Source organism: Peromyscus maniculatus, chromosome 4, assembly GCF_049852395.1.
Source record: "Peromyscus maniculatus bairdii isolate BWxNUB_F1_BW_parent chromosome 4, HU_Pman_BW_mat_3.1, whole genome shotgun sequence".
Classification (NCBI taxonomy): Eukaryota; Metazoa; Chordata; class Mammalia; order Rodentia; family Cricetidae; genus Peromyscus; species Peromyscus maniculatus.
Genome location: NC_134855.1, coordinates 120,617,963 through 120,631,083, shown reverse-complemented (window position 1 = coordinate 120,631,083; position 13,121 = coordinate 120,617,963). Strand labels below are relative to the sequence as shown.

General features: G+C 41.8%; 1 long non-coding RNA gene across 1 annotated transcript in view; it reads right to left on the bottom strand.

Moving 5' to 3' along the window:
* LOC143272769 (uncharacterized) overlaps positions 1-13,121 on the bottom strand; it is a 72,238-nt gene that overhangs the window by 45,340 nt on the left and 13,777 nt on the right. Inside the window, exon 2 of the long non-coding RNA XR_013050356.1 lies at positions 380-558. This is a non-coding gene — a long non-coding RNA (uncharacterized LOC143272769). The remainder of the gene's footprint in view (positions 1-379; positions 559-13,121) is intronic.

The following is a 13,121-nucleotide window of genomic DNA, read 5'->3' as shown; positions in this document are numbered from 1 at the left end:
ATATATATCTTATTCAATCTCTCCTTCAGGCCAATTTGCTCAATAATTAATTCTTCCAGAAAATAGAAGCAAGAAGTTACAATAGTTTTGATTCTCAAATGCCCCATCCTGGCCACAAAAAGTCACACCAGGTATCATTTTTGGAGACCTATTTGTGGCTGTGGGGACTGAAGTGAGGAGGCAGATGGTACCATGCTTAGAAATGCATATTGCCTCTAATTCTGTAGGAACCCAGGGTATCCAAGGGAGGCCAAACACAAGAGAAAATGTAAAGGAAAATAAAACAGAAATTATTCCAGAAAAGTGTAATTACTTCTCATCTGAGCTGTCTACACTTAAGTTATTTGGGAAAGTTATCCACAGAACTTAGCACCTTTACCTCCAAAGCAAAGTCGGTTGTCCCTCGCCTTCCTCACCTTCCTTCTAGGGCTGTAGTGAAAGTATAAGAAGATGCTGAAGCCAAACAGCTCAAAGTACAGTGGATTACGGCAACACGTTTGTGCTGCTTCTAGTCCCAGGCTCTTGGTAGTGCTCCATGGTTCATTCTGCAGGTCACTTCTGGAAGAAGGATGGAGAGATGCAACGGGTTCACCTCAGGGAGGCCCTCTTTGGTGGGCTTTGATGCAACAGCAGCTTTCTCCCTACAGGTGGATCATGGAAGTTAATAGACAAAGGCTTTTCTTTTTTGGACTCTCATCCAAGTATTCCTAGTGTTTGTAGGACTTCTTTTTTTTTTTTTTTTTTTTTTTACTTTCCATGCTTGTTGGCTAATAGGTGCCTTCCTCTACATTCTGTTGCTGTAGCAGAGCAATCATATATGAGGTGATTTTTAAGGAAAAGAGGTTTATTTTGGCTTATGCTTCTAGAGGCCACACCCAAGGGCATGGCTCCATTGTCTTAGCTTTCAGTGTAGTTTTCTTGGTGTGTCATAATAGAGCAGAAGATATAATGTGGCAGAACAGATCAAACGAACCAGGGAGAGCTGGCTTTTAGTAAAAAACCATTTCCATGGTAACCCACTAGTCCATTAACTTATGAATGAATTAACCGTGACTCTCATACGGCCGTATCTTAGCTTAGGGTTTCTGTTGCTGTGAAGAGACACCATGAGCATGGCAACTCTTATGAATGATAAGATTTAATTGGAGTGACTTACTTACAGTTTCAGATGTTCAGTCTATTATCATCATGGCAAGGAGCATGGCAGCATGAGGGCAGATGTAGTGTTGGAGTAGTAGCTGAAGTCCTACATCTTGCAGGCAGCAGGAAGTCAGTTGAGACACGGGGCAGTATCCTGAGCATAGGAAACCTCAAAACATGCCCCTACAGTGACACACTTCCTCTAACATGCCCACTCCAACAAAGCCACACCTCCTAATACTGTCACTCCCCATGAGATTACAGGGGCCAATTACATTCAAACTACCACGCTCCCAATACCATTAACATGATTTTGGAGGCTAAATTTCCCAAACACAAAATTTGTAGGATACATTTAGCCCATAGTATTCAGTTGGGCTTTCTCAACTGCCCATGGTACAAGGACACTTTCGAGACTGGATGAGATATCCTAGAAAACACATTTTTTTTTTTTTTTTTTTTTTTTTTTTTTTTTTTTTGGTTTTTTCGAGACAGGGTTTCTCTGTGTGGCTTTGCGCCTTTCCTGGAACTCACTTGGTAGCCCAGGCTGGCCTCGAACTCACAGAGATCCACCTGGCTCTGCCTCCCGAGTGCTGGGATTAAAGGCGTGCGCCACCACCGCCCGGCGAAAACACATTTTTTTAAAGATTCATTTTTGATAGTGCTATCAGCACCTTCAGGCAGGTCTGTAACAGAGGTCTGTTCCAGCAGAGGACCTTCAGGCTGCCCAAGCTTCCATATCCCCCTTGGGCTCACCTCCTCCATTTCAGAAGATACTTAAGGGCAAAACTAAGCCTTTTCACTGTCTTCTCTGTTGAACCTTTGACAAAGAAACTTCACTTAGAAAGAGACACATCTGCCAGGAGCTTGAAAGGGCTCTGTCAAATCATGTTATTTTTGTTTTATTTTGTTTGTTTATACACACAACTATTGGTTTATGAGATGGGGAGCTGTATACAAGATTGTTAAGAAAATGTAGTTTGGTCTTAGATGAGTTGGGTTTCGATCTCAGCTCTGCCATTTAAGGGACAACTTGGATGATTGAATGTGTTATGTAACTCATATAAAATACTTCCAAGGATGCTTGGTATATTGTAGTATCTTAGTGTTTCTTATGCTGTGATGAAATACCATGACAAGAGCAACTTGGAGATGAGTGAGTTTATTTGGCTTACACTTCCATATCGCTGTTCATCACCAAAGCAAGTCAGAACAGGAACTCAGACAGGGTAGGAACCTGGAGGCATGGTCTGAGACAGAGGCCATGGATGGGTTCTGCCTCCTGGCTTGCTCCTTGTCCTTGCTCAGAGCCTGCTTTCTTATAGATTCTTCTAGTACCACCAGCCACAGGATGGCACCACTCACAATGGACTGGGCCCTCCCCTATCAGTCACTAATTAAGAAAATGCCTTACAGGCTTGCCTATAGCCTGGTCTTATGGAAGTATTTTCTTAATTGAAGTTCCCTCTTCTCAGATTACTCTAGCTGTGTCAGGCTGGCATAAAACTAGCCAGCATAAGTAGAAAGAGAAAAGAAAAAAGTACAACGAAAGATGAGTAGGGACTCAATCTGTGTCTTGTAAAAATTAGCTAAAATGGTAAGTATGTAGGTTTCTTTAAACCAGACTCAAAAATTTTGGTTATCCCTTATGGTAGGCTGTGGGCAGTGATTTGCTCTAGCCCCTTGTATTCATGTCTTTGCCTCACACTGACACAGAGTTTAGCTCTACAGTTTGCTTTAACCACCAGGACAAGATTGAAGATGGCACACACTATGACTGGAATAGTGCTGTGTTGAGCATCTGCTTTCTCTAGTGGTTCTTGGAGAGTTATTGAATAGGTGGGTGAACAAGTCAAGGCTAATGGAGTTAGAGACACAGAGAAGATGTGTATTGTCTTAACAAAGGTCATTGAAAGACATCCAACTCTGAAATGGCCTCACGCTTGCTGATGTCATCACATGTATGAATGAGCCTAGGGGACAAAAGCAGAGGAATCAAGGACTGAGCCCAGCTACACTGTCAGTCTCTCAAATTATGGTCTAAGTATGTGGTGGTTGTGTTCAGTCACTTAGTTTTTAGGTGGTTTATTGTGCAGTTGTAGCTACTTCATTTACCAACTCCTCAGAGTCTGAGAGCATTAGTGGACATTGAGGAGGAAACAGATTGACTCTTCACTTTTTAGGAACTCATAGACTCTGTATGTTTGCAGATCATAATCCAAGCTGGCTAAACAACTTGGACTTCAATGGGATATGTAGAAACCTATCAAAGACCACTGGTAACAGTCCTTGTATTTTATAATACTCCTTGCCTCCATATTCACCATTTACATATTCTGTGAAGCATTATGAGGCAGGCTCATTGGTTTCAGCCTGAAGCAGAAATACTAGCTGGAATGATTGATTAGCATTGAGCTGAGTGTAATCAATAAAGTACAGCCCATAGGAGATCATCATTCTAGACTTAATTAGGGATGGCTTGGTTGTTACACAGAGGCTATTTAGAGGTTGTAAACGAGTTCAATTTGCTTTTTATTTGCAGCCTAGAAGGATGGTCTCTGTCCTTTCTTATCCCCTTGAGTCAAAAATATATTCTAAGTGGTTACACTAGACTACATTTTTGTGTTAAGAGATAGTATTGGGGGTACTTAAAGGACAAGAGGGGCTGAAGAATGAGGTGAGAGGTCAACTATCATGGGTTCTCAGAGGCTGGTATGACCAGAAACTACCCAGCATTCCCCACCTGGCATCCAGAGCTTGCCTCTGCCCAGAATCACTTTCTGATTAGCACAGGCTTGTCACGATGGAGGGTTAACAAGAAGCACTGTTTATGAATGTGTCATGTCCCCAGACCCACTGTAAATGGAATTAATGCACCTAACCTATGGACCATTCTACTCTGACATAGAGCACGCTGAAAGCTTCTGGTTGGTTCCACTTGTGCTCTCACAGCAGTCTGGGAGGCCCTGCCTCACTAGTGCTCAGCTTTGGAAGATAGTACGTTACTATAGATAGTACGTTACTATATATTGCCAGACCAAGAAAAGAGCAAAGTTCCAAACTCAACGCAGGTTCTCTGAAGAATACATATAGCATTTGCACCATTGTAAACTAAAATAAATAAATAAATAAACATTGAGATAAACATCAGGTGTTAAATAATTCACTCACATTTATGGAACCAGTAGAAGTTGGAACCAGGACTCTCATGTCCCTTGTATTGACTGCCCTTTCCAAAAAGCTGCTTTAGTTTCTTTTTTACCACTGTGATAAAACACCATGACCAAAGTAACTCATATTAAAAAGAAAACAGTTTTAATTTGGCTCATGGTTCCAAAGAATTAGACCCAATGCTGGCAGCAGAGTGAAGGCATGGCAGCAGGAACAGGTGAGTGCTCACATTTCTAGTGGCAAGCAGGAGGCAGGAAGCTCACTGGAAATGGTGGGAGGCTTTTGAAGCCTCAAGCCCACTCCAAGTCACGTACCTCTTCCCACAAGGCCATGTCTCCTAACCCTTCCAAACAGTTCCATCAACGGGGGAACAAGTATTCAAATGCCTGTGACTATTGGGGGCCATTACATTGAAATCATAAACCAAGAAGGCTGAGCCAATGTAGCCGAAGTGTATACTTCCTCTGAGTAAGTTGGGAAGATCTACACACATAGTGCATGCTGCCTTTCATATGATGGGCAGAGGAAACCCAGATGTTCACAGGGAACTGTCAAAGCAACCTTTTTCCTGGAATAGAGGTTTTGGTTCGTATTGTTAGTCAAAATATCTAAGATTATTTTCTCCAATTCTTTTCTCAGTGTGAGACGGAAGAAGTGGGATCTATTCAATTCACCTTGACCTTATGGGTAAGCCGATAAGACGGAAACTTAGGTAGCATGGCTGGGGGCTTATTAATGAGCTCCTTCTTTTCTGAGACAATTTTTTTCTTCATTTCTTCTATGAGCAATTATATGCCATTGCTTCTAACTCTCTGTCTATCCTTAAAATGATGGTTATCTTATAAGTCTCAATTCATTTTATATAGTCTGTAAAGTGGCTATAATAAAATAAATTCTAGCTGAGTTCCCAAATTATTCCTATCCCTTGGAAACAGTATTCTTTTTGTAACCTGGGGAATACCTACGTATAAATGAGAGCCAAGACAATCATGTCTGGAGCAGGTGAGATTCCTGGCTTGAAGAAGAATTACAGGCAACAGCTGTAGGACTTCTGCAGATGCCAGGACAAAGCAGGTGTTCAATAAAGTCAACTGTTACAATCACTGCTCAGTTAAGTTGTTTGAGCCAACTTGGAATGAATTCATTAAGTCTTGAGTCTTGAGAGATCCAAAAATAAATCTGAGACTTTATATGGGAAAAAAAAATCCCCAGAGACCTGTGAGTTGAAGAATGGATTTGAATGTTAGCTCCAGCTTTATTAAATTTCTGTCCTTGGGCAAACTTTTTGACCTTTCTGACCCTCAGTATTTTCATGTCCCCAGTGGAGCAACATTTGCTGACCATTTCTGATGAACTCATTTTTTTGCAAGGTTCTGAGGAATGTAAAAATATTGTTATAATAAGATCTGGTTTCTGCCTCAAGGATTCTTCTAGCCTGGCTGGAAAACTAATGGGAAATGACCACAGGTGAAGTCTCAGGAGGCAGATGTTGTGGGATGGAGTGGTGACTGGAGAGGAAAAAGAGAGAAAAGAAGAGTTCATAAACCTAAGACTTCAGCTGGGAGTCTAAGGTGAGACTGGAGTTTGGCACAAATGGGCTCAGAAGAATCACATTTCCAAAAAGAGAAGGAGAGGGAACAGTGTGACCGCCAGCTGGAATTGCATGATGTATTTTGGGTAATCCGAGAAGACTGGCCTATTGAGAATCGAGCTCCCCAGCTGACAGTTGTTGACAAAGGCCCACTGAGGAGCTGGGTCACTTTACAAGAACCCTTAAATGTAAGCTCATGAACTACACACCATTTTCACTTTTTTGTTCAGATAACTTTCAATTTGACGAACCAGCGATGGCTTTGTTTACTTGGCTTTGATAAAAACCTTCCGAAGGGAAGAAAGGAGGAAGTTGTTTGAACTCAAACTGTTTTCCTTTCCTGGGAGATTAATAGAAAGCAGCAAAGCTGGCCAGAAGCATGCTGCCCACTGTGTGGACTGCAGGAGACAGTGCCGGAGGAACACAAAACCCTTCTCCAAGACAGACTTTGATCTCAGGCAAGTTATGGTTCCTGATGTTCATTTCTGATAAACCCAGTTCTGTACTTACTCAAGTTTAAAAGTACTTTGCCTAAGCATACACTCCCCTAAGAGTTTTTAAAGAAATGTCTATGGCTGTGAATTTTCCCCTTTTCCATGTTTTTGTGGCTGTATTCTTTTGGGTGTGGTCCTATAACTTCAGTCTGTTTGTTAACATCTGTTTTACATCTTTGGAAGCGTACTAGGCAAGAGTTAAACTTGACACATCAGAATCAAGCCTTCTCAAGATCAACAGGAATGCTTTTTTAGTCTCTATGTGATGTGTGGAATTGTCATTATGGGAAGCATGTTAGAGGAATTCTCTTGCTTAATACTTCCTTTAACATGTACTCCCAGCTCCAGTGTCTTGTGCCCATCAATGCATATAATGGCAATTTGCAGCCCAGTTGGCATTTTAGCTATGAGATTAGTGATGATCACTGTTACAAGCTACTGGGACCAAAAGGCCACATTGCCCACTCTGGCTGCCAAGAAGACATGGACAGGATTACAGGACAAACTAAAGCAGATCAATAGCTGTGAGCAGGGGGTTACTAACCTTGCCTTCCCCAAAATTCCCTGATAATCAGCCAAGGATAGAGTTCTCATTGATTGAAAAAGCAGGAAAAAATTTTAGTTACCTGGTTAAAACCTTAAGCCCAAGAACATGATCCCTATTTTTAAACAAAAGATAGCAATATTGATCCAAAAGAATGCTTGGTTCCCCCATTAGAAAAAAAAGTGGCCCTTTTCATTAGGATTATCCAAAAATCTGTTAATGCACAGTAGTAGTTGCTTCTGGTCTCCTTCTGTTCTTGGTCTCTTTGGGCCATTTGGAAAGAGGATACAGAAGGTTCTCCAAAAAACAGTGCAACCTAAAATCCATGACTACAACAAAGGGTAGAGGTACGTGTGGGGACTGTGTCTTCTTGCTGTGTGTCATGTATGCTCTGCTTCTCTAGCACAGAGGTATATTCTAAAGTCACTTCCATGTGCTGATGACAAAAATAAGAGTGCTAGATATGTGCATTTTTGTGCCATGAATTTTGAGACTCTATCTGAAACAATAGCTAACAGCTCAAGTTGTGGTGTGGCCACATAGGTAACCATTACCAGTAAGTTGAAAGGAATTGGCAAAAGGATAGTCTAAGTCATTATTTATGGGCAATCCTGCTGCCCCTGGGAAGTATAGCAGGCTGATTCCTGCCTATGCAGTGACCATGAAGGGGAAGCACATTTTGAAAATCGAGAGAAGACTCAGGCAATCAGCAGTCACATCCCCTTTCCTTACAGGCAAACCACAATAGGTTCAGTGATGTGAGCCCCTTTGTTCTGGCTCACAGAACTCCTTGTTCAGATTTTTAGAAATTCCGTGAGCCACTGGTAGCTTAAAATTGGTCATGAAAGAAGTATTCACAGCACAAAAATTGGCAAATGCTACAAGCAGGACTCCCTTCTGCTGCACCCCAGAAAATTGTTGCTGACACACTAATTAGAATGGTCATTGGAATAATATTCCTTATTAAGAATGTTCTAGGGAGAAGGCATAGTGGCACACACCCTTAATCCCAGCACTTGGAAGGCAGAGGCAGGAAGATCTCTGAGAGTTCAAGGCCAGTCTGGTCTACTTAACAAGCTTCAGGCCAGCCAGGGATACACAGTGAGACCCCATGCCCCTGCCCCAAATGTTGCAGGGTCAGCAAGATGTCTTATCAGCTAGAGATACTTACTTCTGAATTTAATAATCAGAAGTTCAAACCCTTGGACTAACTAGGTAGAAGGTGATAACTAATTAATGCAAATTGTCCTCTGATATTCACAAACATGCCATGACATGAGTACACACACACACACACACACACACACACACACACACACACACTAAAAATGTAATTAATTTTTTTTAAATGTCCCAAGGCTCTATAGTTCTCTGGAAAATGTCATGTAGAAGTTTTGCTCAGGCATCAATGAAACTTATGCACACTTGTCCCTTTGGCCTGCTCTGTGATACGTCAGTTTGGGGACCTTTGGTTCAGAGTGAAATGCACCTTCAGGACAGTAAGAGAAAGTTCCGTGCTAAAACTGTGACCACAAACCATCAAACAGAGAGTACAAATGCCTCCTGCTTACTTATCCAAACTGTTCTGAGCCCCAGAGAAGAGCTGGTCACACAGTATTTGGGAGTAAACAGAGGCAATAGTCATAGTCTGCAGTCAAAAATATCCCCGTCTCTGTCCTTATATTTTCTCTCTGTCCATATATACTCTCTATTCCCCCCAGGTAAAAATCACATGTCCAGGCCAACACAAAATACAAGTCGCTTTTTCTTTTTGAAATGAAAAGGAACAGAAGTTTCCTTGTTTGTCTATAAGTATAGATATAAATATAGATACATGAAAAGGGTGAGTAGAGTTCTTAAACACAAATGTTTTAATCAGGACCTTTGCACCCATTTTGCCTCAGGATGAATGTAGTAACAATGTTATATAACTTTCCTTAAGTATTTACCATGTTCTAGGCCCAGTTTTCACACACACACACACACACACACACACACACACACACACACACACACACACACACACCTTGCCATGTAGGCAGTAAATAGCAGTGTACATTTCACTGAATGCTGCATCATCATTGCCTAAGAAACTATGTTCTTGAAGTGCTGAAAAACACCATGTGGAGGAGCCGGGGCTAGCCAGCACTCGGGAGGTTTTCTCTCAGGGCATCCCAGTGGGTCTGTCGGGTTCTCTCAGCGTTGCTTCTCTCACGGAGTTATTTCCTTGATTTTTAAATAAAGCGCAGTCGCTAGACCCACTGACTCCATCAACTTTACCTTCCTACCCATCTCTGTGTCTGTCAAAGCTTTTTGATGACACCCTCCTGGAGGCTTGGAAATGGGACTAGCAAAGCCTTCCCACTGGAGGAGGGTGACTTCAATGCACTGTTTTCACAGAGCCCTCTCCATAGTGTGCCAGTGTGCCAGTGGTCCAGCTCGGAGCCCATTATCAGGATTTTTACAGCTGCTTTCTTCACATCTGAGTCTCTTTGGAGATTCAGGAAGATGTCTATCCCATTCTAGAAACTTGGGGTGTTTGAGATGCACCCCAAGTCTGTGTTTTCTGGCCTTGACAGTGTCAGTGGGATGTCCCTCTACTTCAAAAGCAATAATCTCTTTGATCAAAGTCTAGAAATATCATTGGACAATCCACTATCCCTCACACCCCAGATGTCTTCATTTCACTGAACCCAACTTCATGCTTGTCCTTCCAATGGAGCCAGTTCCATCCTTTGAAACTTTGCAGAATCAGCTCCCTGTGGAGAGCCCTGCACATACAGCACAGCCATTCTCTGGGGTGATACCACCTCACTTCACAAGAGAAACTCCATGGTAGGTGGAAACTCCCATGAAAGCTAGAGAGCTGTATTGACTGTTCTCACTGCTGTGATGGAATGCCGACACAAGAAGCTTAAGAGATGAGGGGTTTGCTGTTGTTTTCCCACCACTAGCGAGCAGCTTGGGGGTACAGTGTCCACCATCCCAGGGAAAGTACACCAGCACAAAGTCCATGGTGTCCAAGATAATGTAGTTGGGACTCCTTACTATCTTACATCTCAGTGAAGAGAGCCCAGAGGTAAGACTGTACTACCCAAGGCCACCCAGAAACCCACTTCCTCCAAAGGGCCCTGCCCCCTAGGGGTTTCACAGACTTTCAAAGCAGCACCACCAGTGGCGAGACAAATGGCCAAACACTCAAGACTGTGGAGGACGTTTCACTTTCAAACCATGAGAAAGCCTTCCTATTAAGCCAAGTAGAAGACATGAAATTTGGAGAAAGCACCTAGCTCCACTCTCACCAGGGTCTTCCTGGTTCACAGTTCTCATACCACTCTATTTCTTGAATTATTGTCTGAGGACTTGTCCTGTGTGGTTCCATTTCTTCAGCTAATTCTGGTGATCTGCAGAGCAATACTCTTGTGTTTTAGGAACTTAAAATGTGCTCACTTTCTCCTATGGTATCCTTTGATTTCAAGGAGATATTTCCCAAGTCATCACCAACCACCTTTGTCTTTTTGTTTTAGATTTCTTTGCAAATTAAACTAGACCCGATACTAAGCAGTTTTGATCAATCAATTAAGCGGTTAGTATTTCTAAATATTATGAGATTCTAAGACGTATAATTCACAGCTTTGGATCTTTGAAAATTCACACATGCATCATTTCTTGACTATAGTTGGAGGGCTCTGAAAGACAAGTTGGGAAATTAAAACGTATCTAAAAATGGCTATTATCAATGGATTTCGGAAGACAGATTAAAGGAATGTTGAGGAATGGTTGTTCCCATTTATATTCAGGATGATGGTGCTTGAGGCATTTAGAATACTTTTAAGTTTTCTAGGTGACAAATGGTTGCCAGGATGTTAAAGAGGACAGAGATATGCTACAGAGAATCAAAGCTTTCCACAATGGCCATGTCAGAATCCCTAAGAACCTGTGAATATGTTACCTTACATGGTTCTATAGCCTCTTTCAAAGGTCCATGAGGTACAGGTTAGCTTCCCAGAGTAGAGCTTTTAGGAAGTAGTGAGCCTTTAGGAGGTGGGGCCTGATGGGGGTGTCTTTAGGACATTAGAGACATGGCTTTGAAGTACATTGTAGCACAAAGATAGATTCTTCTTTCTTTGTTGTCTGCTTCCTGGCTCATGATGGGGTGAAAGTCTGTCACACCATCCATTTCTGTCAGGATGTGCTTCCAAATTACAGAACCTGCAGAAACAGGGCCAGCTGATCATGGACTGAAACCTCTAAACATGAGCTCCTTTTGTAGGTTGATCATCCCAAGTAATTATTCTTGTAATGGCGAGCAACTACCACACACATGTTAAGACTTCATAGATATCATTAACCTGAAACTGTGATATAGTGAGATTTTCTGAGATTAGCTTTGAGGACCTTATCATGTGACTCTGTAAGGTTAGATTTGTTTGTTTGTTTGTTTGTTTGTTTTTTTTAGCTGTGGTGAGAAAGAAGTGTGATGATAGGTGAAGTATCAGTGAGATGATACATGGCTGGTTTTGGAGATCAGGGGAGGTTCTCAGGAGACAGGACGCTGATGGTTTGAGGAGCAAGAAAGGCAAGGGGATGGGTTTTTCCCATGGATCTTCCAGAAAGGAACACGTTTCTTAAACTTGTGTCCACTTGTATCCACTGATGTTCAACTTCTGATGTACAAAACAAGATGATAACAAGTCTGTATTGATTAAAGTTTATAGCTGGCTGTCATGGAAACAGAATGAAAACACTCAGTGATTGAGGGGGATGGACATGGATTTCCCTGACTAGAAATTAAGGGGATACCAACAAGGAGTTAGAATGAAGTTTCCAAAGGATGCACAGGTTTGTGAAGGTTGTGGTGACTTCTGCGATTGTACAGGAACTGGTGGCAGCTGGCTTTGACAATGATGGATTCTACAGTATGTATATCCTGAGAGCTTCTGAGCCTATACTTTGTAGACAAACTTACTGTTACACAATCAAAACTGACGAAAGTAAAACCTCAACTGATAACTAAAATAGGCAAGTTTTATATGACAATTTCCCAGACAATCACTGTTTATAGTGAGGAATTTAGGTTGCATTTTTGGAGTCTGATGAAAGGATTAGATTGTACTTTTAATCACAGAATAAGTTCACTTTCCAGTTGTTTTGACTGATGCAAATTCAACTCAAAACTCTGGATTAGAAAACTTTGTATACTCCCTTAGCCCCAAACAGGAAGCAGGGCAATGGCTTCGAAGGGGGTGGAGCCTTGAGGCATACTCCAGGTCACAAAGCCTTTGAGTGACAACTGATACTTGGGCTTTGCTAGTCTCAAGGAATGAATCAATTTTAGGAAAAGGAAATGTGCTGTTCTTTGGACCATGGACATGATCATTCTCAGCTCTAATTACTGGGACTCCTGCTGACAGCCTGTGAGAACCATGTTCAAAAACACACAGCCTTCCTTTTTTGGAGCTAGCTGACAATGACAGAGGGCCAGTACTGGGCCCTTTTTTCCATTTCAGAAGACCCCTTCCAAGGTCCTTCCGCATTAGTGCCTACTTTCTGGGATTTCATAAAGAAATAGTAAGTGTAATAATCCTTTGAAAAGTAAATAAATTCAGCAAGTTCTGCCTAGTGGCATGTGGTCTAGCTATGTCACAAGCTCAAACTCCATGCCTCCTTTCTCCTTTAAAGCATGATAATTCCTTTAGCTTGTATGACCTGGCAGTTGGTGGAGGTCAGGGGAAGGGAGGTGGCATGTTGTCTATGTCTGGTGGATCAAACCAGAGTTTTCTTCAGCACACTCAGGGCATGATTCCACATACTGCTTTATGGGAGTCAGACTCTAAGACAATTTGAAAGGAAAGTGGACGCCTGTGTTATATCTGAAAACTGACATTTTAAAAAAATGAAAGGTCATCCCTTCAAAGGGAGAACTCAGAAGAAAATCAGCAGATTTTTCTCAGACTTTGGTTAAAAATACATTTGTTGCTATATGTAACCTAGTAAAAACATATCATCATTGAGCAGACAGTTGGATGCTACTGGTTCTTAATTAGAAGACAAAGGCACCCAAGTGGAGAATCCATTTCTGACACTTTGATGGTGCGGATGTGTTGACAATTACTTTATCCTGCTTAGAATTTATATAATTGCTTCACATTGTCTGACAAACTACCCTTAAAATTAGTAA